Raw genomic sequence first — 19,782 nt, forward strand, 5'->3', positions numbered from 1 at the left:
CTTACGTGATTTCTTTCATAGCATTTCTGAATGGTGGCCCTGAACCTTCTAATTCTTCTGGTCTGAGTGTGGTAGAAGCTGAGATTCAAGTGGGCCATTCGTCCAGTGGACTAATTATTTTCAAGCATCTTTGGTTTACTTCCTCCTTTGCTCCAGATTGGAAGAGACCAACAGTTACATCTTCGATGACTACACACAAGCTTTTAAGACCCCAGTTGTCACTGGTACAGATAAGAGCTCTGGACATTTGGAACTCAGGATGGATAAACCCCTCAGGAACAGCAATGGGAGTTAGCAATACCATCAGGGTAAGGGTAAGGTGGGAGGAGAACGGGAGAAATGGGCCACTGACTACAGTGATGTACAATCCCTCCCACCCTCCCTAGGGGGGCAAACAATAATAACGTAGATGAGGGGAGACAGTGGGCAGGGTAAGATATGAAAATAATAATAATTTATCAGGGGTCCATCAGGGTGGGAGGCTGAGGGAAGGAGGGAAAAACAGGAGTTGATACCAAGGGCTCAAGCAGAAAGAAAATATTTAGAAAATGATGAAGGCAACATATGCACAAATGTGCTTGATACAATTGATGTATGGATTGTTAGAAGAGCTCTAAGAGCGCCCCCAAAAATGATTTATTTAGTAAAAAAAAATCCCACTGCTATTCATCAAAGTAGGATGAAGAATAATGTCTTTGTAGACTATGTTTTGCCAGTTGACCTTGATGTAGCCAAAGACTATGGTCCTGATCCCCTAGGCCCAGTTATTCATTTAAGGTGTTGGTTATGCATAGCTCCAAAATATATTTGCAGTATATATATCTATATATATCTTATGTCAAACTCATATATATTCATGAATATTGTCACATTCTTCTTTTTATATCTGTTCAGCTTTTGTGTCTGTCTACTTCCTTTGGACATATGATCAGGAGAGACCGTTACCTAGAAAATGATATCGTGCTTGGTAAAATAGGGAGGTAACAAAAAAGAGGAAGACTCATGATCGGTGAAAGGTTGGAGGTTCAAACTCACTGAGAGATACCCCCGAAGTCAGACCTGGTCATCTGCTTCCAAAAGATCAAAGCCCTGTGAGCCCTGTGGAGTGCAATTCTATTCTGCCACACACAGGCTCACCATGAGTCAGATTGGCCTCAATGACGATCAATTTTGTTACCATACCCCAGATTCTGTTCCAGCTGCTGGGAAAACAGCTGTGAACAAAAGAGACATAAAGATCTCCTCCCTCATGGATCTTGTGCATAACGGAGAAGAAAGAAAAACAAACAATACAATAAAACAAGATAAATAATAGGTCAAAATCCAATATTCCTCTGAAAGAAAATGAAACAGGAGAGCAGGAAAAGGGGTATCGGGAGGCAGGAGTAGGAGTGTGCTGTTTTTAAATCGACTGGCCTCGTGTGCTGGTGACATTTGATGCGGAGACAGGAAGAACATGGAGGAGTAGCCCTTGTTATCTGGTGCAGAGCACCGCAGCAGAGAATGTAGAATGACAGAATGGCCTGTCCAAACATTTAATGTGATGATCTTGCTCTGATGCCTGGGGCACAAAGTCAATGCTAGCAATAGTCAGGCAGGTGAAAGAAAAAGCGTGAAGGGAGCTGAGCGTCAGAAAGAATGGGCATGACTTAGTTGAACCGTGGAATGACTATCCATGAGGACTCTCCATCGAAAACAAACCATACCAATACAATTTCAAAAGTAACAATATTTGAAAGTATAAGAAGGAAAATGGCGAACAATTAAAATTACAGTACTGTGGAGCAAAGAAAATACACTTGTGAGCCATTTTCAGCCCCCTGGGTCCTGTTAGTTGCAATTGAGTTGCTCTGACTCGTGGTGACCTCATGCACAGCTGAAGGAAGGAAACATGGCTTTGTCCTGTCCATCTTCACAATGGTTGATGTGCTTGGGTCCGTTGTTGGAGCTACCGTATATTTTGAGCGCCTTCCAATGGAGAAAGCTATCATCTGGTTTGACATCAGATAAGGGCTTGTGATCTGGGCTTAGACCAGTTCAAACCCCTGCTGGGAATTTGCATTTCTAACACGTTCTCAGATGATGCTAAACATGATAGGGAAAAATGGGGCCTTGGGATTTTAAAAAAATAAATTATTTTATTGGGGGCTCTTACAGCGCTTATCACAATCCATACATCAATTGTATCATGCCATTTGTACATTTGTTGCCATCATCATTTTGAAAACATTTTCTTTCTACTTGAGCCCTTGTTATCAGCTCTTCATTTTTTCCCCTCCTTCCCCTCCCCTCTCTCCCTCACGAACCCTTGATAATTTATAAATTGTTATTATTTTTTCATGTCTTATACTGTCTGATGTCTCCCGTCACCTACTTTTCTGTTGTCCGTCCCCCAACTCTTATTATTTTCATGGAAAAAAAATCCTTAAATTTAAGAGAAAATAGGAAGCTCAGTTTTAGGCCACAACGTAAGTGGGTGGCTGATCCTCAACGATTTTCATGATTATGTCAGAATGTAACGTGATTGCTAACTAAAAGTCTCCAAATTGGGCAGCCCAGGTGGCTGAGGGAAGGAGAATGATTGTGCTTTTCTATTAGCCCATTTTAAAAATTAACGAGGTTAAAAGTAAATAAAAATAGGGGAAAATACAGAGAAACGCAAGCTTCCAGCATTTTCCCTTTAATGTATGCCTGAAATCCATCAATTTATGCAAATGTCCATACCCTGTAATTAGACTTAAATATTTTTTTTAAACTAAGTTCCTCAAGTGTGGGCACTTAGTAAGTGATGATAATTATTATTCTGTATAATAATAATAAAAAATCTGAATAACCATAATTAGGGAAAGCAGCCGTTTTTAACTGCCACCTCTTGAGAATCCCAAGTGAGTTGCTGAATGCTTATCTGTGAAACCTTTAAGCCTACAAATCCCTTCTTCTGCCACATGGTCTCCTTTGGAGACATTCAAAGTAGAGACTAGTCCACAAAATTGCATAACCTAAGCTGGTAAGAACCCCAGAGAGCCTCCAGTCTTCTGATTTTACTTATTGTGAAATGAAGGTTAAGTGTGTTCTTCAGGTTGGGAGCCAAGACTAGAAATAAAGTCTTCATTTTTAGTGTAAAGGTTTCTCTGATGCATCTGTTAGCTTTTGAGTTAATGAGAGGCCCTGGAATGTCAGCAGTAAATAGTGTCGGTAGACCGAGAGCATGTTCTGCACGTCTATATTCCTTCTTCATTCTTCCCAAAATGTATGTAGGCGTCGCTGTTATTATTATTTTAAAAAACTTTTATTTTTTTGGTGTGAATTAGGTGGGGGGATTTACATTTCAGATAATAATTAATTTGTAATCCAACAACTTAAAATACTTATCCAACCTCCAACCGCTTGTCCTGCCCCTCTGGTTCCTCTTCTCCCCTTCACCCATGTTATCACCAGTCTACCTTCTAATCTATTGCTTCTCCCTAGCTCCCCCCCCCCCCCATAGCCACCCATGTTAGTCTGTTTCTTTTGACATGGAACACCTTTGCCTTGATATTTCTTTCATAATAATGATCTCATACAATATTTCTCCTTCTGAGATTGACCAACTTTACTCAGCATATTGTCCTCCAAATTCAACCATGCCATGAGGTGTTTCAGAGTTTTATTAGTCATGTGTCAAATTCCATTGTGTGTATGTACTGAAGTTTAGTTATCCCTTCTTCCACCAATGGGCATGTATTGTTTCCACCTTCTGGCTATTGTGAGTAGCGTTGTGATGAACACGGGTGTGCATACCTTGTTTGTGTTAAGGCTTTACTTCTTTGTTGTTTGGTGCCATTGAGTTGGTTTCGACCCATAATGTCCCTATGCACAACAGAACACAGCACTGCATGGTCTTGTGCCGTCCTCACAATTGTTCCTATGCTGGCGCTCATTGTTGCTGCCACTATGTCCGTTCATCTCCTTGAGCTCCTTGCCCTCTTTTGTTGCTCCTCTATCAAGAATGGTGTCCTTCTCTAAGGGGCTGGTCTTTCCCGACAACATGTCTAAAGTATGTAAGACAAAGTCTCGCCATCCTTGCCTCTGAGAAGTACTCTGGCCGTTCTTCTTCCAAGACAGATCGGTTTGTCCTGTGGCAGTTCATGGTGCTTTCAGTATTCTTCTCCAGCACCACAATTCAAATGCACCGATTCTGCTTCGGTCTTTCTTATTCCATGTCCAACGTTCACATGCAGGTGAGGCAATGGGAAATGCCTTGGCTTCGGTCAGGAGCACTTTAGTCCTCAAAGTAACAGCCTTGCTTTTCAACACTCTAAAGAGTTCTTGTGCAGCAGGTTTACCCAAGGTAACACATCTTTTGATTTCTTGACTTTTTAGGGTGTGTATATACCAAGGAAAAGAATTGCTGTGTCAGATGGTATTGGGATTCCCTGTTGTTGGAAGAAGTTCCATACCCCTTTCCACCGTGGTTGCCCGGTTTTACTGTCCCTTCAGCACTAGGTGAGCGTTTCATCTCACCTTAACCTCTTCAGCATTTATTTTCTGTTTTCTTTCTTCTTTCCTTCCTTCCTTTCACACTTCACTATCAGTGCCGAGCGAGGTGGTATCTCATGGTTCTGATTGGCATCTCTTGGATGGCTAGTGACTGTGAGCAGTTCTTCATTTGTTGGTTGGCTGCTTGGATGTCTTCTTTGATGCCTTGTCTGTTCATGTCCTCTGCCCATTTTTAATTGGATCACTCATCTTTTTCTTGTGGAGGTGTTGTGATTTTCTGTAGAGTTTAGAGACTAGTTCCTTGCCCATGTACCACTGCTGAAAAATTTTCCCAGTCTGCGGTTCTGTTTTTGCATCTTTGACGAAGTCTTTCGATGCACATACATGTCTTATTTTTAGAAGGTTCCAGCCATCTATTTTGTTGTCTGTTATGTGTTTTTCATTATGTTTGGTAGCATACTTATGCTCTGCAAAGGGGCCTTACGTTTCTCCCTATTTTCTCATTGGTGATCTTTGTAGTTCTAGGATTTACATTTAGGTTTTTAATCCTTCTGGCGTTCTTTTTTTGTATCTGAACTGAGAGGTATGTTATTGTTATTTTGAATATTTATTGAACTATTCAGCAACTTTCACCGAGTGCACCCATGGAAAACAACAAAAACCCAGTTGTTGTTGACTGGATTCCTACTCATGATAAATCCGTGTGTGTCAGAGTAGAAGTGTGCTCCTGAGGTTATTCCATGGCTGATATTTTGGAAGTAGATTGCCAGGCTTTTCTTTGGAAGCACCCCTGGAGGGCCACAAAGCTCCGGTTTTTCAGTCTGGCGACTAGCACATGAACTGCGTGCACCACTTAGGGATTAATCCTTGTTGGTGCAGCTTTATTGAATAAGTTTGAATAGAACAGAGGACTGTGCTTATTGCCAAGGTCAAATTTCATAATCTCGGAAGAGAAGAGAGTGGTCATGGACCCAGTGGTGAGATGCCATTTGCTTCTGTTTATTTGGAATGTCAGTGCCAAGGAGGATCAAGACTACTCGAAGTACTGAGTAGCCGGGAGGATGGAGGTGCCATTAAGAAGAGGAAGCTAAGGTAAACAAGCGGCCATCTAGCTCGGAAGCAACAAAGCCCACACAGAAGAAGCACACCAGCCTGTGTGACCAGGAGATATCGAAGGGATCAGGTATCAGGCATCAAAGAACAACAAAAAAAATATCATTGTAAATGAGGGGGAGTACAGATTGGGGACCCAAAGCCTATCTGTAGGTAACAGGACACCCCCTTACAGAAGGGTCACAAGGAAGATATGAGCCAGTCAGGGTGCAGTGTAACAACGATGAAACATAGAACTTTCCTCTATTTCTTAAATGCTTCCTTCCCCCACTATCATGATCCCAATTCTAACTTACAAATCGGTCTAGACCAGAGGATGTACACTGATATAGATAGGAACTGGAAACACAGGGAATACAGGAAACATGATCCCCTCAGGACCAGTGGTGAGAGTGGCGATACCAGGGTGGAGGGAAGGTGGGGTAGAAAGGGGGAACCGATCACAAGGATCTACATATAACCTCCTCTCTGGGGGACGGAAAACAGAAAAGTGGGTGAAGGGAGACGTCGGACAGTGTAAGATATGACAAAATAATAATAATTTATAAATTATCAAGGGTTCACGAGGGAGGAAGGAACAGGGAGGGAGGGAAGGGAAAAAATGAGAAGCTGATACCAAGGGCTCAAGTAGAAAGCAAATGTTTGGTGAATGATGATGGCAACAAATGTACAAATGTGCTTGACACAATGGATGTATGTATGGATTGTGATAGGCGATGTACAAGTCCCCAATAAAAGGATTAAAAAGAATGAAAAGGAAGAATGAGGCAGGAGGGTGGGGGGATGTTTGGGGCTATGGATAGTCAATGAATAAAAGGCTCTGGTTTAAGTAAATTTAGCTTGTGATTCCAATGAGATATTCAAGTTAACTGTTGAGTGGGCAATTGGGAATTGCTGGAGATAGATAAAAGCTGATTCTAGTTAATAGTGTTGTGAATTGGCTAAAACCCTGTAGACATGATTCCCCTTTACTTTAAAGACTTCAGGGTGCATTTCTCAAGTGCAAATGAATTTTTTGTATAATCACAGTGTGGTGATCAATGCTGTTAGCTAATCTATAACAAAACAAACTCACTGCTCTTGAGTTGATTCTAACTAATAAAAATCCTATAGGACAGGGTGGAGCTTCCCCTGTGGATTCTGAGACTGTGACTCCTTATAGGAGTAGAAACCTTGTCTTTCTCCTGAGGAGTGGCTGGTGGTTTTGAAGTGCCGATCTTGGGGTTAACAGCCCAAAGCACAACCACTCTGCCATCAGGGCTCCTCAGCTATCTATAAACATAAGAAAGCAAATTCTGTGCGATCGAGTCAATTCTGAGTAGACTGCCACTGCGGGTTTCCGACACTGTAACTCTTTAAAAAAGATATTTTATTTCTATTTTTTCATAGTGAGACTGTAACTCTTTACAGGAGTAGAAAGTTCTGTGTTTCTCCCACAGAGTGGCTGGTCATTTTGAACTGCAAACCTTGCAGCTCACAGTCCAACACATGACCCGTTATGCCACAGGGCTCTCAGCTGTCTGTCTATACTATTAATTAATCTACAAATCATATTCAAACATCACCAATAATCCCAGTGATCTTTAACACACACACACACACACACACACACACAGTCTAGGATAATCAAATCCAGAATCAAGTATTGTAATTGCATATATATATATGTATTTTCACAACTCCAGCTGGAGTGTAGTATAGGTGAGTCACCAGGGAATCTTAGAGAAAGGTACACAGAAGTTCTTTTTACTATACTTGTATCATTCCTATATGTTTGAAGTGATTTGAAAAATAAGCAGTTACAAAAAAAGTGCTGCTGGATACATCGTAGATAAAACATACTGAATTTCCTTGGCAACAAGTTAACAAAAGTTCTATCTTATATTAGAATTATGTATATATATATATATATATATATACACACTCATACACATACACACAGAGAGAACTATATATCTACATATTATAGTCTATATGTAAAGACTTTTACCAAATATTGAGAATATGTTCCAGGGCATTATAATTTACATGGCAATATTAATTCTCTTGGGAAGAACACTTGATGAATATTAAAAATCTTGGCTTGTCTTCAGGGCCTGCCTTCACTTCTGTCCTCATCCAAGGCATTTTATCTTCCTCTGTTATAAAGCTTCATAATAGCAGGGATCCTGCCTATTTTGTTCATCATTTTGTCTCCTTTGACTAGACCAGTATTCAGTACATATGACTATGTAAAAATATCTCATGAATGAGTATATAACAGATGTTTTATATTTATTGCAATATGCTCTACACCCTCTTCCCCCCAAAAAGTGCCTATGGGCTTTAAAAATGTGAAAGGCACCATTCTAATGAGGAGCCCTGGCGGTGTAATGAGTTCTGCGGTGCGCTGCTAGCCAGGTCAGAGTTTGAGACCACCAGCTGCTCCTAGAGAGAAAGACGAGGCTTCCTGCTCCTGTAAAGAGTTACAGACTCCAAAACACACAAGGGCAGTTTTACCCTGTTTTATAGGGCTGCTGTGAGCCAGAGTGGACTTGATGGCTGTGAGGCCGTTCTAATGGGAAGAGTTGCGGTGGGACCACATGACCCAGGGAAATGGACAGGTACTTCCTCGGGTCTCTGTGGGATGTGGATGGGGTAATAACATAAGCAGTGAGATTTCTCCCACCCACCCCTAATTTCCCCTCAGAGCACCTACTTTTGGCATATGTCTTTGAAATGAGGAAGTAAATGGTGAGCAGACGAGTTTTGGAAATTGCTCAGATTTTTAATATTCCAACGACTTCCAAGATCTACTGAAAAAAGACAGATACAATTCTTATTCTAGGGTCCAGAGTGAATTCAGGCCCTGCCTCCCCTTCTGTCACAATATGTCAAAATCCAATGGAGACTTTCTCTCCAAAGGTTTTTCAATAACCAACAGTTAAAAGACTAGTCAAATAATTAAGATGGCTCAATTTGACATAGCCAAGAAACATTGCTCTGGGAGCTAGGGCAAAGAGAGGATAACTACCCTCTTACATAGCAAATCTGCTGAATTATTAATGAGTGAGTGAGCAGTAAAGGGAGAATTCAGAATTTAGTACAAAATGCCAACTCCGTCCTAGGCGTCTTGCTGGAGGCTGTGAGGAACAGCAGTGACATGAGATGTCACAATCAAGATGACAGGAGGACACTGACTAAAGATGAAAGAAATGTGTGTTCAGGCGGAATGACTGATGGGCGGTTGAGAAGGGATGAGAATGACTGAGAAAGCTGGAGGGGGGGGCGTGGTTTCAGCAGGTAGCACACATAGTACATGGTTTTCGGAAGGTCATGTGCAAGGGGGCTTACATGGCATGATACCAGGGCTCGAGTTCACTGAATCCCTATTTACTATGATTAGTTCTAGGTGACTGTATAGAATCAAAAGCACATTGTTATAGACGATCTAGCTCGATGCTCAAAGCATCCTGGGACTCTGACAAGGTAGCTCTCATTCGCTTTTATTGATGAGGACACTGGGGAGGCCAGGAGATAGGCTTTATCAAATCATAACCGGTCAGGGTCGGTCAGGGCTCCACGGAAATCGAACGCCTAGCTTTATGCGTGGTGGTCTCCACGTCATCCTTCAGGGGAGGCCCTCATGATGGCGGCTTGAACTCTGTGGCTTCTTCTGTGCTGTCAGAATTTCTTTGATTCACATGCAATCTTCTGAGAACGTCCATCCGACGCCCCCGCAAATGGACCCAAGACTCCAAAGTTCTGCTCTTCCCTGTCTCTTCAACAACTCCCTGGAACCGACCTGGAGAAAACAAAGAAGAACGGAGCCTGAAGCGAAGATCTGGAGTTAGAACCACAGCAAACAGTATGTGCGGCCCTGGCTGCCTGGAGCGTGGCGGCCTTTTTCACAAACTGGAAGAGTCTGAGGCCCCACCGTGGCCGGAGAAGCTCCCACAGGCAGCGTGGTGCTGTGGTGAGCGCAGAGGCTGGGTCTCGAGTTTCCTTGGAGAATGGCTGGCCTGGTGCAGGGCATGGGTTGCTGCTGTTAGCTGCCTTTGAGTCAGTCCTGGGTGGGGGGGCGGGTGGGAGGGGGAGGAGGGAGAGACGGACCCCCAGTGTACAGAGTAGAATTGTTCTGTTGGGTTTTCAAGACTGTGATCTTTTGAAAACTGGCTGTCAGGCCTTTTTCTTTTCTTTTCTTTTTTTTAAATCATTTTATTAGGGGCTCATACAACTCTTATCACAATCCATACACACATCAATTGTGTAAAGCGCATTTGTACATTCATTGCCCTCATCATTCTCAAAACATTTCCTCTCCACTTAAACCCCCGGCATTAGGTCCTCATTTTCCCCCTCCCTCCCTCCCTCCCTCCCTCATGAGCCCTTGATAATTTATAAATTGTTATTTTGTCATATCTTGCCCTGTCCAACATCTCCCTTCACCCACTTCTCCAGTCTGTCCCCCAGGAAAGAGGTCACATATAGTTCCTTGTATTCGGTTCCCTCTTTCCAACCCTCTCTCCCTCTACCCTCCCAGTATCGCCACGCTCACCACTGATCCTGAAGGGATCATCCACCCTGGATTCCCTGTATTTCCAGTTCCTATCTGTACCAGTGTACATCCTCTGGTCTAGCCAGACTTGCAAGGTTGAGTTCATATCATGATAATGGGAGCGGGGAGGAAGCATTTAGGAACTAGAGGAAAGTTGTATTTCTCATCATTGTTACATCGCACCCTGACTGGCTCGTCTCCTCCCCGAGACCCCTCTGCAAGGGGCTCTCCAGTGGCCTGCTAATGGGCTTTGGGTCTCCACTCCGCACTCCCCCCATCATTTGTCAGGCCTTTTTCCTAGGCAGCTGTGGATGGCTTCCTAAGAAGAACTAAATAGGTCAAACTCTCAAAAGCAGAGATACAACGAACAGCAGCAGCAACAATGACATCTCACTGCCATCAAGTCCACTTTGATTCAGAGCAGCTTTTTAGGTCCCAGTGGATTTCCGAGGCTTTAACTCTCTGCAGGACTAGAACGCCTCGTCTTTCTCTTGTGGAGTGGCTGTTGGCTTTGAACTGCTGGCCCTGGGGTTAGCAGCCCAACATCTAACCCCCTATGCCACAAGGGCTCCTACAAAATAGATAGAAGCAATTTTATAATAGCACTAGTAACAATATTAATACAGTTCTAATGATAGCTCTCATTCTGTGTTTACTCTCTTCTCAGAATCCCAGCTTTCTCCAGGAAGCACACCCTTTGCTGTAGTTCCAGTTTCCTCTTCTCCTCTCTCCAATCTGCTATCACACTGAGGATCCTTGCTGTTTCTGATGTCAGTCCCTGGACCCCCTTCACAGGAAAGGCTCAGGTTCTCCAATTAGACCAATACCAATTGACCTGGGCCTTTCGGCAATCCTGGTGCCTTCCACATTAATTTGACATCTGCACTTCACCTTGAAAATATGCTAATTGCAACAGGGATCTGAAGACTGCACGGAACACAGGTTTGCAAGAGTCTGTGGTGTGCAGGGATAATTGCAAATTTAATTCCCTTTGAGAAGATGTACAAAACCTGACCACTCCCATTAGCCCAGAAGAAATTAGAATCTCTGAAATCAATTGAAATGAACCAAATGATGGGAGAAAATATTTCTTTTCAAAAGGAGAAGAGCTCTAAACTTGATTATTTAAAATCTCCTTGAACGAAAACTTTGGTTCCCTGACAGTGTTCTTTAGGCCGTTTGTTTCTGTTAGGCAATTAATTTTTTCAGAATTAATATTCTGAAAAAATAAATTGGTTCCATCTTATTTTTCCAGGGCATGTTTAATTTAAAAACCAAGTAAATAAAGACAGGAGAGTGGTAGTCAAAAATTCATTGTGTTTTATTATCATCAAAGGAGCACTCATTTAAGCTAGGTCTGCAGTGCCATTGCATAATAAAAATATAATCTTAATTTTTAAGAACAACTTTATTGAGGCATATTTTATGGATCATAACATTTACCCATTTCAAGAGTACAATTCAATGAGTTTTAGGAACTTTAGTAAGTAGTGCAACCGTCACCTTTTGAACATTTTCACTCCCCATGCTATGGATTTGTGTCCCTCCTCTAAGATATATTGAATCCCTAATCTCTGTACCAGTGAATGTGACGCTGCTTGAAAAGAGGGTCTTTGAAGATGCTGAGACCAGTTAGCAGGAGGACATGCCGGAGTAGGAAGGGTCCTAACCCCATCCCAGTTGGTGCCCTTGTAAAACGAAGAGACAGACCTCCAGAAGGAAGATGGCTGGCCATGAAGATGGAGGAAGAAAGGAAGGCTCTTCCCCGGGAATCTTCAGAGGGAACAGGGCCCTGAGGACATGGTGCATTTGGACGTCCTGCTTCCAGAACTGCGAGACAATTCGGTTCTGTGTTTACAAGCCACTCCCTTTGCGGTCCGTTGTTCTGGCAGCACGAGTAGAGTAGATGACTATGCCCCCAACAAGACCTTCTGCGCCCATCTCCATGTGCTACCCTGCGTCAGACTTTGATGATCACGCATTTACCCTCTTTCTCTATAAATTCGTCTTTTCTTGACATCCTGTGGACATCCTAAGAGATATGGTCACGTGTCTGGGTTTTTCCACTTAGTTTTGGCGATTTGTCTATACTGTATGTCGCATATGTCAGTACCACTTTCCTTTTTCACAACCCGTTGTATAGTTCCTTCTCCCCCAAACCTGACTACCAGAGTGTCGATTCTGACTTCCAGTGACCCAATCAATATAGGGGTTTCCGAGATTGTAAATGCCTGTGCGAGCAGACAGCCTCCTCTTTCTCCCATTAAGCAGCTGAAGGATTTGAGGAACCAACCTTGAAGTTAGCCATCCAATGCTTACGTGACAGTGCCACGAAGGCTCCTTATATAAACATAGAACCCTTTTATCTCTCTGTGCTTCAGATGATGGGCATTCAGCTTTCAATTTTTGCCCATTGCAATGTAATTTTATTTTTACAAGATCACACGTGCAAACAATCAGGTCCAACATGGGTTCTTTGAACTAACACAACATGGAAAGTTCTCATCCCTTATCAATGGCTTCTTAGGTGCCAACTCTGTTTAAACATCTTCTTCAGATGATGAGCAACATTTTCCATCCTCCCAGAGCATAGAGCAGTCTATAACTACAGAACCACAGACTATTTTAGTGAGATGGGGGACTGGTATTTGTTCCATGGTACATGGTGGGAAATTAGCTTTCATGTCAAAGTTCCCATTCGCACTTTGCAAACTTTCCTGTCTGTCAAAATTTTCTTCTCAACTAATTGAGGTAATATATCAAAGTAAGTGACGGAGTGACCCCAGCTGAAATTATATGTTCTGTCCATTTGTGCCTACATTTTTAAAATAAATGTGAAGCGATCATGAAAAGTGTCAAGAACTCAGCTGGTTGTACTTTCATGGTTATGCTTTGCGGAAACAACATTATCTATCTCACCCAAAATGGCTTCCAGCATTTATGATCTTAGGCAGGATAGACACAGCGATAATGGTAGTGATTGGGATAGAGTCAGAGATAGAGACAGAGATAGAGGGTTAGAGAGGGGAGGAGGGAGAGGGGGAATGGGAGGGAGAGAGTGAACCAAGGAGAAAGATAAGCTGTTAAACTCTAGATATTTTCAACTGCACAGTCTGCATATGATAGAATCCACTTATTTTGAGCAGTCAACATTTACCAAATGCCTAGGTGTGTTAGTCTGGGTACCTTAGAGAAACAAATCCACAGAAACTCAGAGTTTCATATAAAGGTAAAGTGTACATCAAGAAAACATCCCAACCCAATGCTGCCCAAACCCACAAGTCCAACATTAACTCATATGTCTAACACCAATCCACAAAGTCCTCCTCCATCTCACTAAACACACACTGTGATGCTGACTGCAGGAGGAAAGCCGAATCAGTGAACTTGTAAGCATCTCAGCACTGGCAGGGGTTTCCACACGGCTGCTCCAGCACCCAGGGCTGCATCGGGGTAGGTTCGTGTGGCTTCTCCTCGGAGATATGTTGCAGGAAGTGATCCTTGCCAGTTAAAGTAGGGCACTGGCTAAGGCAGCTGCACCCTGATCCGACCATCAGAGAGCATGAGACCTGAGAATTAGAAAGGCGAGGCTCACTGAGCCATTTATCCCTCCGCCCTTCAATTAACCCCACGTGTTTATTGACCAGGTTGGCACAATAAACTACCTCACTAGGGAAGACACATTGGGCTGCTAACCATAAGGTCAGTAGTTCGAAACCACCAGCTACTCTGGGGGAGAAAGACATGGATTTTTACTCCCACAGAGTTACAGTTTCAGAAACTCACAGGGGGCAATTTTACCCATCCTATAGGGTTGCTATGTGTCAGAATTGACGCTGTAGCACTATGTTTGGTTTTGGTTTTATTACATGTAGAGTCCTGAACTCCTAGCTGGGGGACATAATGATAAAGGGTTCACCCATTTGATCAATAACAGTGTTTATTGAGTCCCAGTTTTGTGTCATGAACCCTTCTCCTCACTCCCCAGAAAACAAAAAGCAACCCCCCACAAAAACAAACCCACTGCGATCAAGTCAACTCCAACTCATAATGACCCTAGGACACAAACCAACCTCAATGCTGACTCATAGCAACCCCGCTGTGGGTTTCCAAGACTGTAACTGCTTACAGGAGTAGAAAGCCAGTCTGTCCCAACTGCTGGCTATGTGGATCGCAGCCTAACCTGTAACCATTCCACCAGCAGGGCTCCTATACTGACCCTATAGGACAGGGTAAAACTACCCTTTTGAATTTCTGAGACTTTAATTCTTTATGGGATTAGAGAGCCTCATCTTTCTCTGGAGGAATAGCTGGTGGTTTGAACTATAAACCTTGTGATTAGCATCCCAACATGTAATCACTACAATACCAGGGCTCCTGTCATTAACATTAGGTACTAGGTATTCAAAACTCAAAAGGCGTTTTGTGCTTGTATTTGTGGAGTTAGCAGTCAGTGGGAATCAAGGAGAAGACAACAAGGAAAGAAATATATAAAATAATGCACATGTTAAAGACTGTGAGGGAACAGTGGTGGCAAAGTGGTTACATGTTGGGCTGCGAAGCGCAAGGCCAGCTGTTTGAAACCACCAGCCTCTCCTTGGGAGAAAGCCTGGGCTTTCTACTCCTATAAAGAGTTACAGGCTCAGAACCTCCCACGGGACTGCTCTACTTTGTCCTGTAGGGTTGCTATGAGTTGGTATCGACTTGATGGCAGTGAGTAACGGCTATGATATAATAAAGACACAAGAACATCCAGCTGAAGTATATTTCAGACTTCTATGGAGATGACATTTAAGTCAAGTCCTTCAGGAAAGGAAGTCCCTGGGTGGTGCAAATTCAAGATTGGAGGCTGAATCCATTCAAACTCAAAACCAAGCTCACTAGCATCAAGCTATTGTTGACTCATAATGACCCTTTAGGACAGAATAGAAAGACTCCTGTGAGTTTCCAAGACTGTCACTCTTTACGGCAGTAGAAAGCCTCGTCTGCCTCCTGAGGAGCAGCTGGTGGTTTTGAACGACATACCTTGCAATTAGCAGCCCAACTCATAACCGCTACACCACTGGGGCTTCTTGAGCCTACTCCAAGGTACACACACACACACCCCTACAATTTCCAAACAGCAGCTCTTGAAAACTCTGCAGAGCACAGTTCTGACACAGAGAGGATCGCTATGAGTTTAAATTCACTCCACGGCCCCTGCGTGGGAAAGGAAAGGAATGGGTACAGCCAATGAATGAGTATTCTAAGCAGAGTAAAAAAAATAGTGAGAATTCATATCCAGAGAGGAGAAGATAAAAACTTTGTTCTTGTTCTCAGGGATGTTACAGGCTACTGTGGAAAACACACGGCACCATGTTGAAATGCTTTGTTTTTGGATGTAGCATAGACAAAGGATGCACAGGTGCTGCGCATCCATGAAAACATAGCTCAGAAGAGTGCTTTGCAGGTGGGAGTAGAAACATGAGACGTTTGAAGATTAAACTGATGATCAAATAAGTTACCAAATGAACAGCTGGACTGACCGACTGATGAACTAACTGATTGACTGACTGATGGACAGAATGCATGAGAGGAGCAAGGGAAACAAGCAGTTTTTGGTAGGTGGATAAAGGATGACTTATAAAAATTTTATAATCTAAGGATTGTGAGAGAGAGGGCATTAAAGACCAAGTGGAAAGGAAAAGAGAGCGAGGACTGAGAATATTTTCCAACCTTACCAGTTTTCCTCCCTAGGGGTTAGCTCTGAGTAGCTCCTTGCATTTTAATTTGAAGAACCCTTCCCCACACAATTTAGGCATAAAATGAGAGCATCCTCCACTTCAGTGACAGCTGCCTGGCGAGCAAAGGAAAATTAATTAACTGGCACGAATGGCCTGCAGGTCAGATTTTCCCCATCAATGGTGCATAACACAATTGTATCTTTTAAGATTGGATTCATCTTGAGAAAGCAGAGGAGGCCGGCTCTGGGAACTCAGAGTATTTCAATGACAAGGATCTTCTATAGACAGACAGACGCAGACACACAGATGTATTTGCTGACTTTGTTCTTCTTTAGTCTTTAGACATGAAACGTTGTGTTACAAGATTAACAAGAGAGACATAGGTATTATCTGCAGCGGTGGCAGGTCATACAAATCCTCGGTGGCATCCCCCTGTCTTAGGCCACACAGCAGTCCTGACAACTGTCTGAGCTAAGTGACAGTTGTTAGTTGCTGTGGGGTCAAGCCGGACTTGTGGTGAAACCAGGTGTACAGAGTAGAACTTCCATGGAGATTTTAAGGCTGTGACATTTGGGAAGCAAATCACCAAGCCTGTTTTCCAAGGTCCCGCTGGGGTAGATTTGAACCGACAGCCATTACCACTGAGAGTTGAGCACTTAACTGTTGGTGCCTCCCGGGGACTCGTCCTTATAGACCCTGGTATTAAAGAAATCACTTGTACACGCACAGCCTGATGGGTTCTGTATATATCTAGAGAATAAGCATAGGTGGTTTTGGAAGCCTAGACTTTTTGGTTTCCTTCCAGAATTATTTACTTTTGTTCCAGGAGGAAATGAATGCATTACATCAATGCAGGAACCCTGGAGGGCAAATGCAACTTCCCACAGCACAAGCAGCAACTCCAGAAAAGGCACTTAAATGCCTCACTTATGCCCGGTAAAATCCCCTTTTTAAACTTTCTGCTGGTGTTAATAAAAATGACACATATAGCATTTGCTCAAGTGGTGAAGTGGAATATTCCTGGCTCTAACCTTTGTTTAAATCACACTCCTATTTTATGTTATATTTTCAGATCCAAATGAAATTAACATATCTGGAGGCCACAGCGAGCCGGTTACCTCGAAGGCCATGACCACAAAGGGTTTAATAAATTCGTAGTCAACAGAGAGCAATTGTTCTTCACCTGGGCAGAGGCTATGGATGGAGGGCTGAGCCTAGGTCCTGATGGTAGCAGAATGAGGTGGGAAACTGGGTCAGCACATGGAAATCAAGCTTCTACTCCTTTGCATGAGTCTTGCCGTTTAATTTTTTGGGAACATTCTCTTGTGGTTTGGATGGAAGTTTACAGAGCACATTGGTTCCCATTCAACAGTTTATACTCTTGCTTTGTCTTGTGACTTTAAGGGCAGGCCCCTCAAGGTATCAGCGCTCTTCCCAGTCCCTCCCTGGGTTCCCACGTCCATTTATTCTTCTTTCCTGCCTCATTCTGCCTCCTGAACTTGTTTGCAGGCAGATGCTACCTTTTTAGTCTTCAAGGTTGGTTGTTCTGAGTTTGTTCCTACAGGTTTCACTGTTTACCGTATAGAGCTCTTTGTTGTTTTGTTTGAAGGTGATGAGGGTGGGTGGGGGTGGGATGAGAGTGGGTGAGTTCTAGATTTGAAGGGTGAATAAGGGCATGCCCTTGAGGGATTCCATCAGTCTCTAGCAAACTGATGAATCTGGTCATTTTATGATTTTGAATTTTGTTCTCCATTTTCCTTTTACTTTAACCAAGTATTGTGATGCCGATCAGAGTGGTCAGTAGTGGTAGCTGGGAACTATCTGGTTCATGAACGTATCTTTTAAACTTTAATTCAGTTGTTTATCCCACCTTTCACTCATCTTGAGGACTTCTAGTTCGTTTTCCAAGCACAGGTAGGCATCTCTTCTTGGGCAAAGTTTCTCTGAGCCTCTCCTCTCTGTCTTCAGAACTGGGATCTCTCCTCCCTTCTCTTGGAGCACCTTGTGCTTATCCACCATTTGATATCACATATCAAAAACTTATGTCAATTCAGATATCCAAAAATGGGGTCTGATTTTGCTGGATGTTTTCCCCCTTATGGTGTTGTTATTGCTTTTGAGTTGCCTCTGACTCGCAGCAGTCTCATGTAGAACAGAATGAAATGTTGTCTAGGCCTGCACCATCTTCATTATTGTTGGTATGCGTGAGCCCACTGTTTTGGCTACTGTGTCCATCTACCTCTTGAAGGCCTTTAGGCTTTCAATGACCCGTTACTTTACCACGATGATGTCCTTTGCTAGCCATTGATCAGAGGGAATTCACGGGAGCCTTAGTCCATGTGGAGACCTTGCAAATGGATTTAGGCCTTCCACTGTCATCCATAGGCTTCTGCAAACCAGGTGCTCAGAATTTAAGCTCTAGTACAATACCTTTTGTCATTTTGGATTTCATTATTTCCTGCCCTTGGACCACACAGGTTGGTGTGCTTCTTCCATGTGGACTTAGCGGACACTGACTTGTGAACATTTTTGTTTTAATCCACACTGAAGGCTCCAGCCTTTGATCTTCATCAGCAAGTGCTTCAAAATATCTTGTTTTCAGCAAGCAAGGTTGTATCATCTGCATATTGAAGAATGTTAATAAGTGTTCCTCCCATCTTGCTGCCACATCTTCTTCATATAGTTCAGCTTCTCTGATTACTTGCTCAGCACACAGATTGAGTAAGTGTGGTGAAAGAATATAACTCTGACACACAACTCTCCTGGTTTTAAACCATACACTATCACCCTGTTCTGTTTGAACAACTGTCTATAATTCTACATATAGGCTCTGCATGAGCACAGTCAAGTGCCTGGAATTCCCATTGTTTGAAATATTATTCACAGTTTGTTATGATCCATACAGTCGAATGCCTTTGTGTTGTTATAAAACATAAGTAAGCCTCTTTCTGATATCTCTGCTTTCAGCAAGGTACATCTGACATCAGCCATGAGATCCCTCATTGTGTCCCCTACTAGATCTGGCTTGAATTTCTGGCAGCTCCATGCTAATGTACCTTTTCTTTAGTTCCATGCTGCAAATTTTATTTATGAAATTATTCAATACAATTGTCCTATCATGTGGGATTAATGATATTGTTTGATATTTTCTGCATTCTGTTGGGTCGCCTTTCTTTGGAATGGGCACAGATCTCTTCCATTCTGTTGGCCAAGTAGCTGCCTTCCAATTTCATGTCATAGCTGAGTGAGGGCTTCCAGTGCTGCCTCAGCTTGTTGGAACATCTCAATTGGTGTACTGCTAATTTCTGGAGCCTTGTCTTTCGATACGGCATCAGTGCAACTTGGATTTTTTTCCTTCAAAACCATCAGTTCTTGATCATATGCTACCTCTTAAAGTGGCGGAACGTTGATTGACCAGTTCTTTTTGCTATAGTGTATTTGCGTATTACGTCCACCTTCTTTTGTTATTTCCTGCTTCATACAGTATTGGGCCCATAGAATCCACACGTGCATAAGAGATGACGGAAAAGTACATGACTTAGATTTGTGCTCTTCCGTGATATCTTTGTTCCTTAATACTCTAACGAGGCCCTTTGCTGCAGATTTGAGAATACAATTGGAGATCTGCGCCCCTGACTCCTGTTTCCCTTTACGTTGCAGAGATTCAGTGAAATAAAGATTCAGTGAAGAAAGATGCAGTGACATAAATAGGGAGACACCCTGATGCCTTCCTGTCATAGAATTTTTCACTGAATCTGAATTTTTTTCTCCATATGAATTCCCACTTAGTCCACACCAATTTTGCTAGACTCATATATGTGGCTTATTTTCAAAAGGTTTCTTGAAAAAATTCTTATCAATCAATGTTCTGTAGCTAATTAGTGCCTCCTGCCTGGAGTAGTCAACCTTGCATCTCCCCCTCCCACCCCC

The sequence above is a fragment of the Echinops telfairi genome, unplaced genomic scaffold, assembly GCF_000313985.2.
Source record: "Echinops telfairi isolate 266 unplaced genomic scaffold, ASM31398v2 ScPeMD7_2291;HRSCAF=2852, whole genome shotgun sequence".
NCBI classification, from domain to species: Eukaryota; Metazoa; Chordata; class Mammalia; order Afrosoricida; family Tenrecidae; genus Echinops; species Echinops telfairi.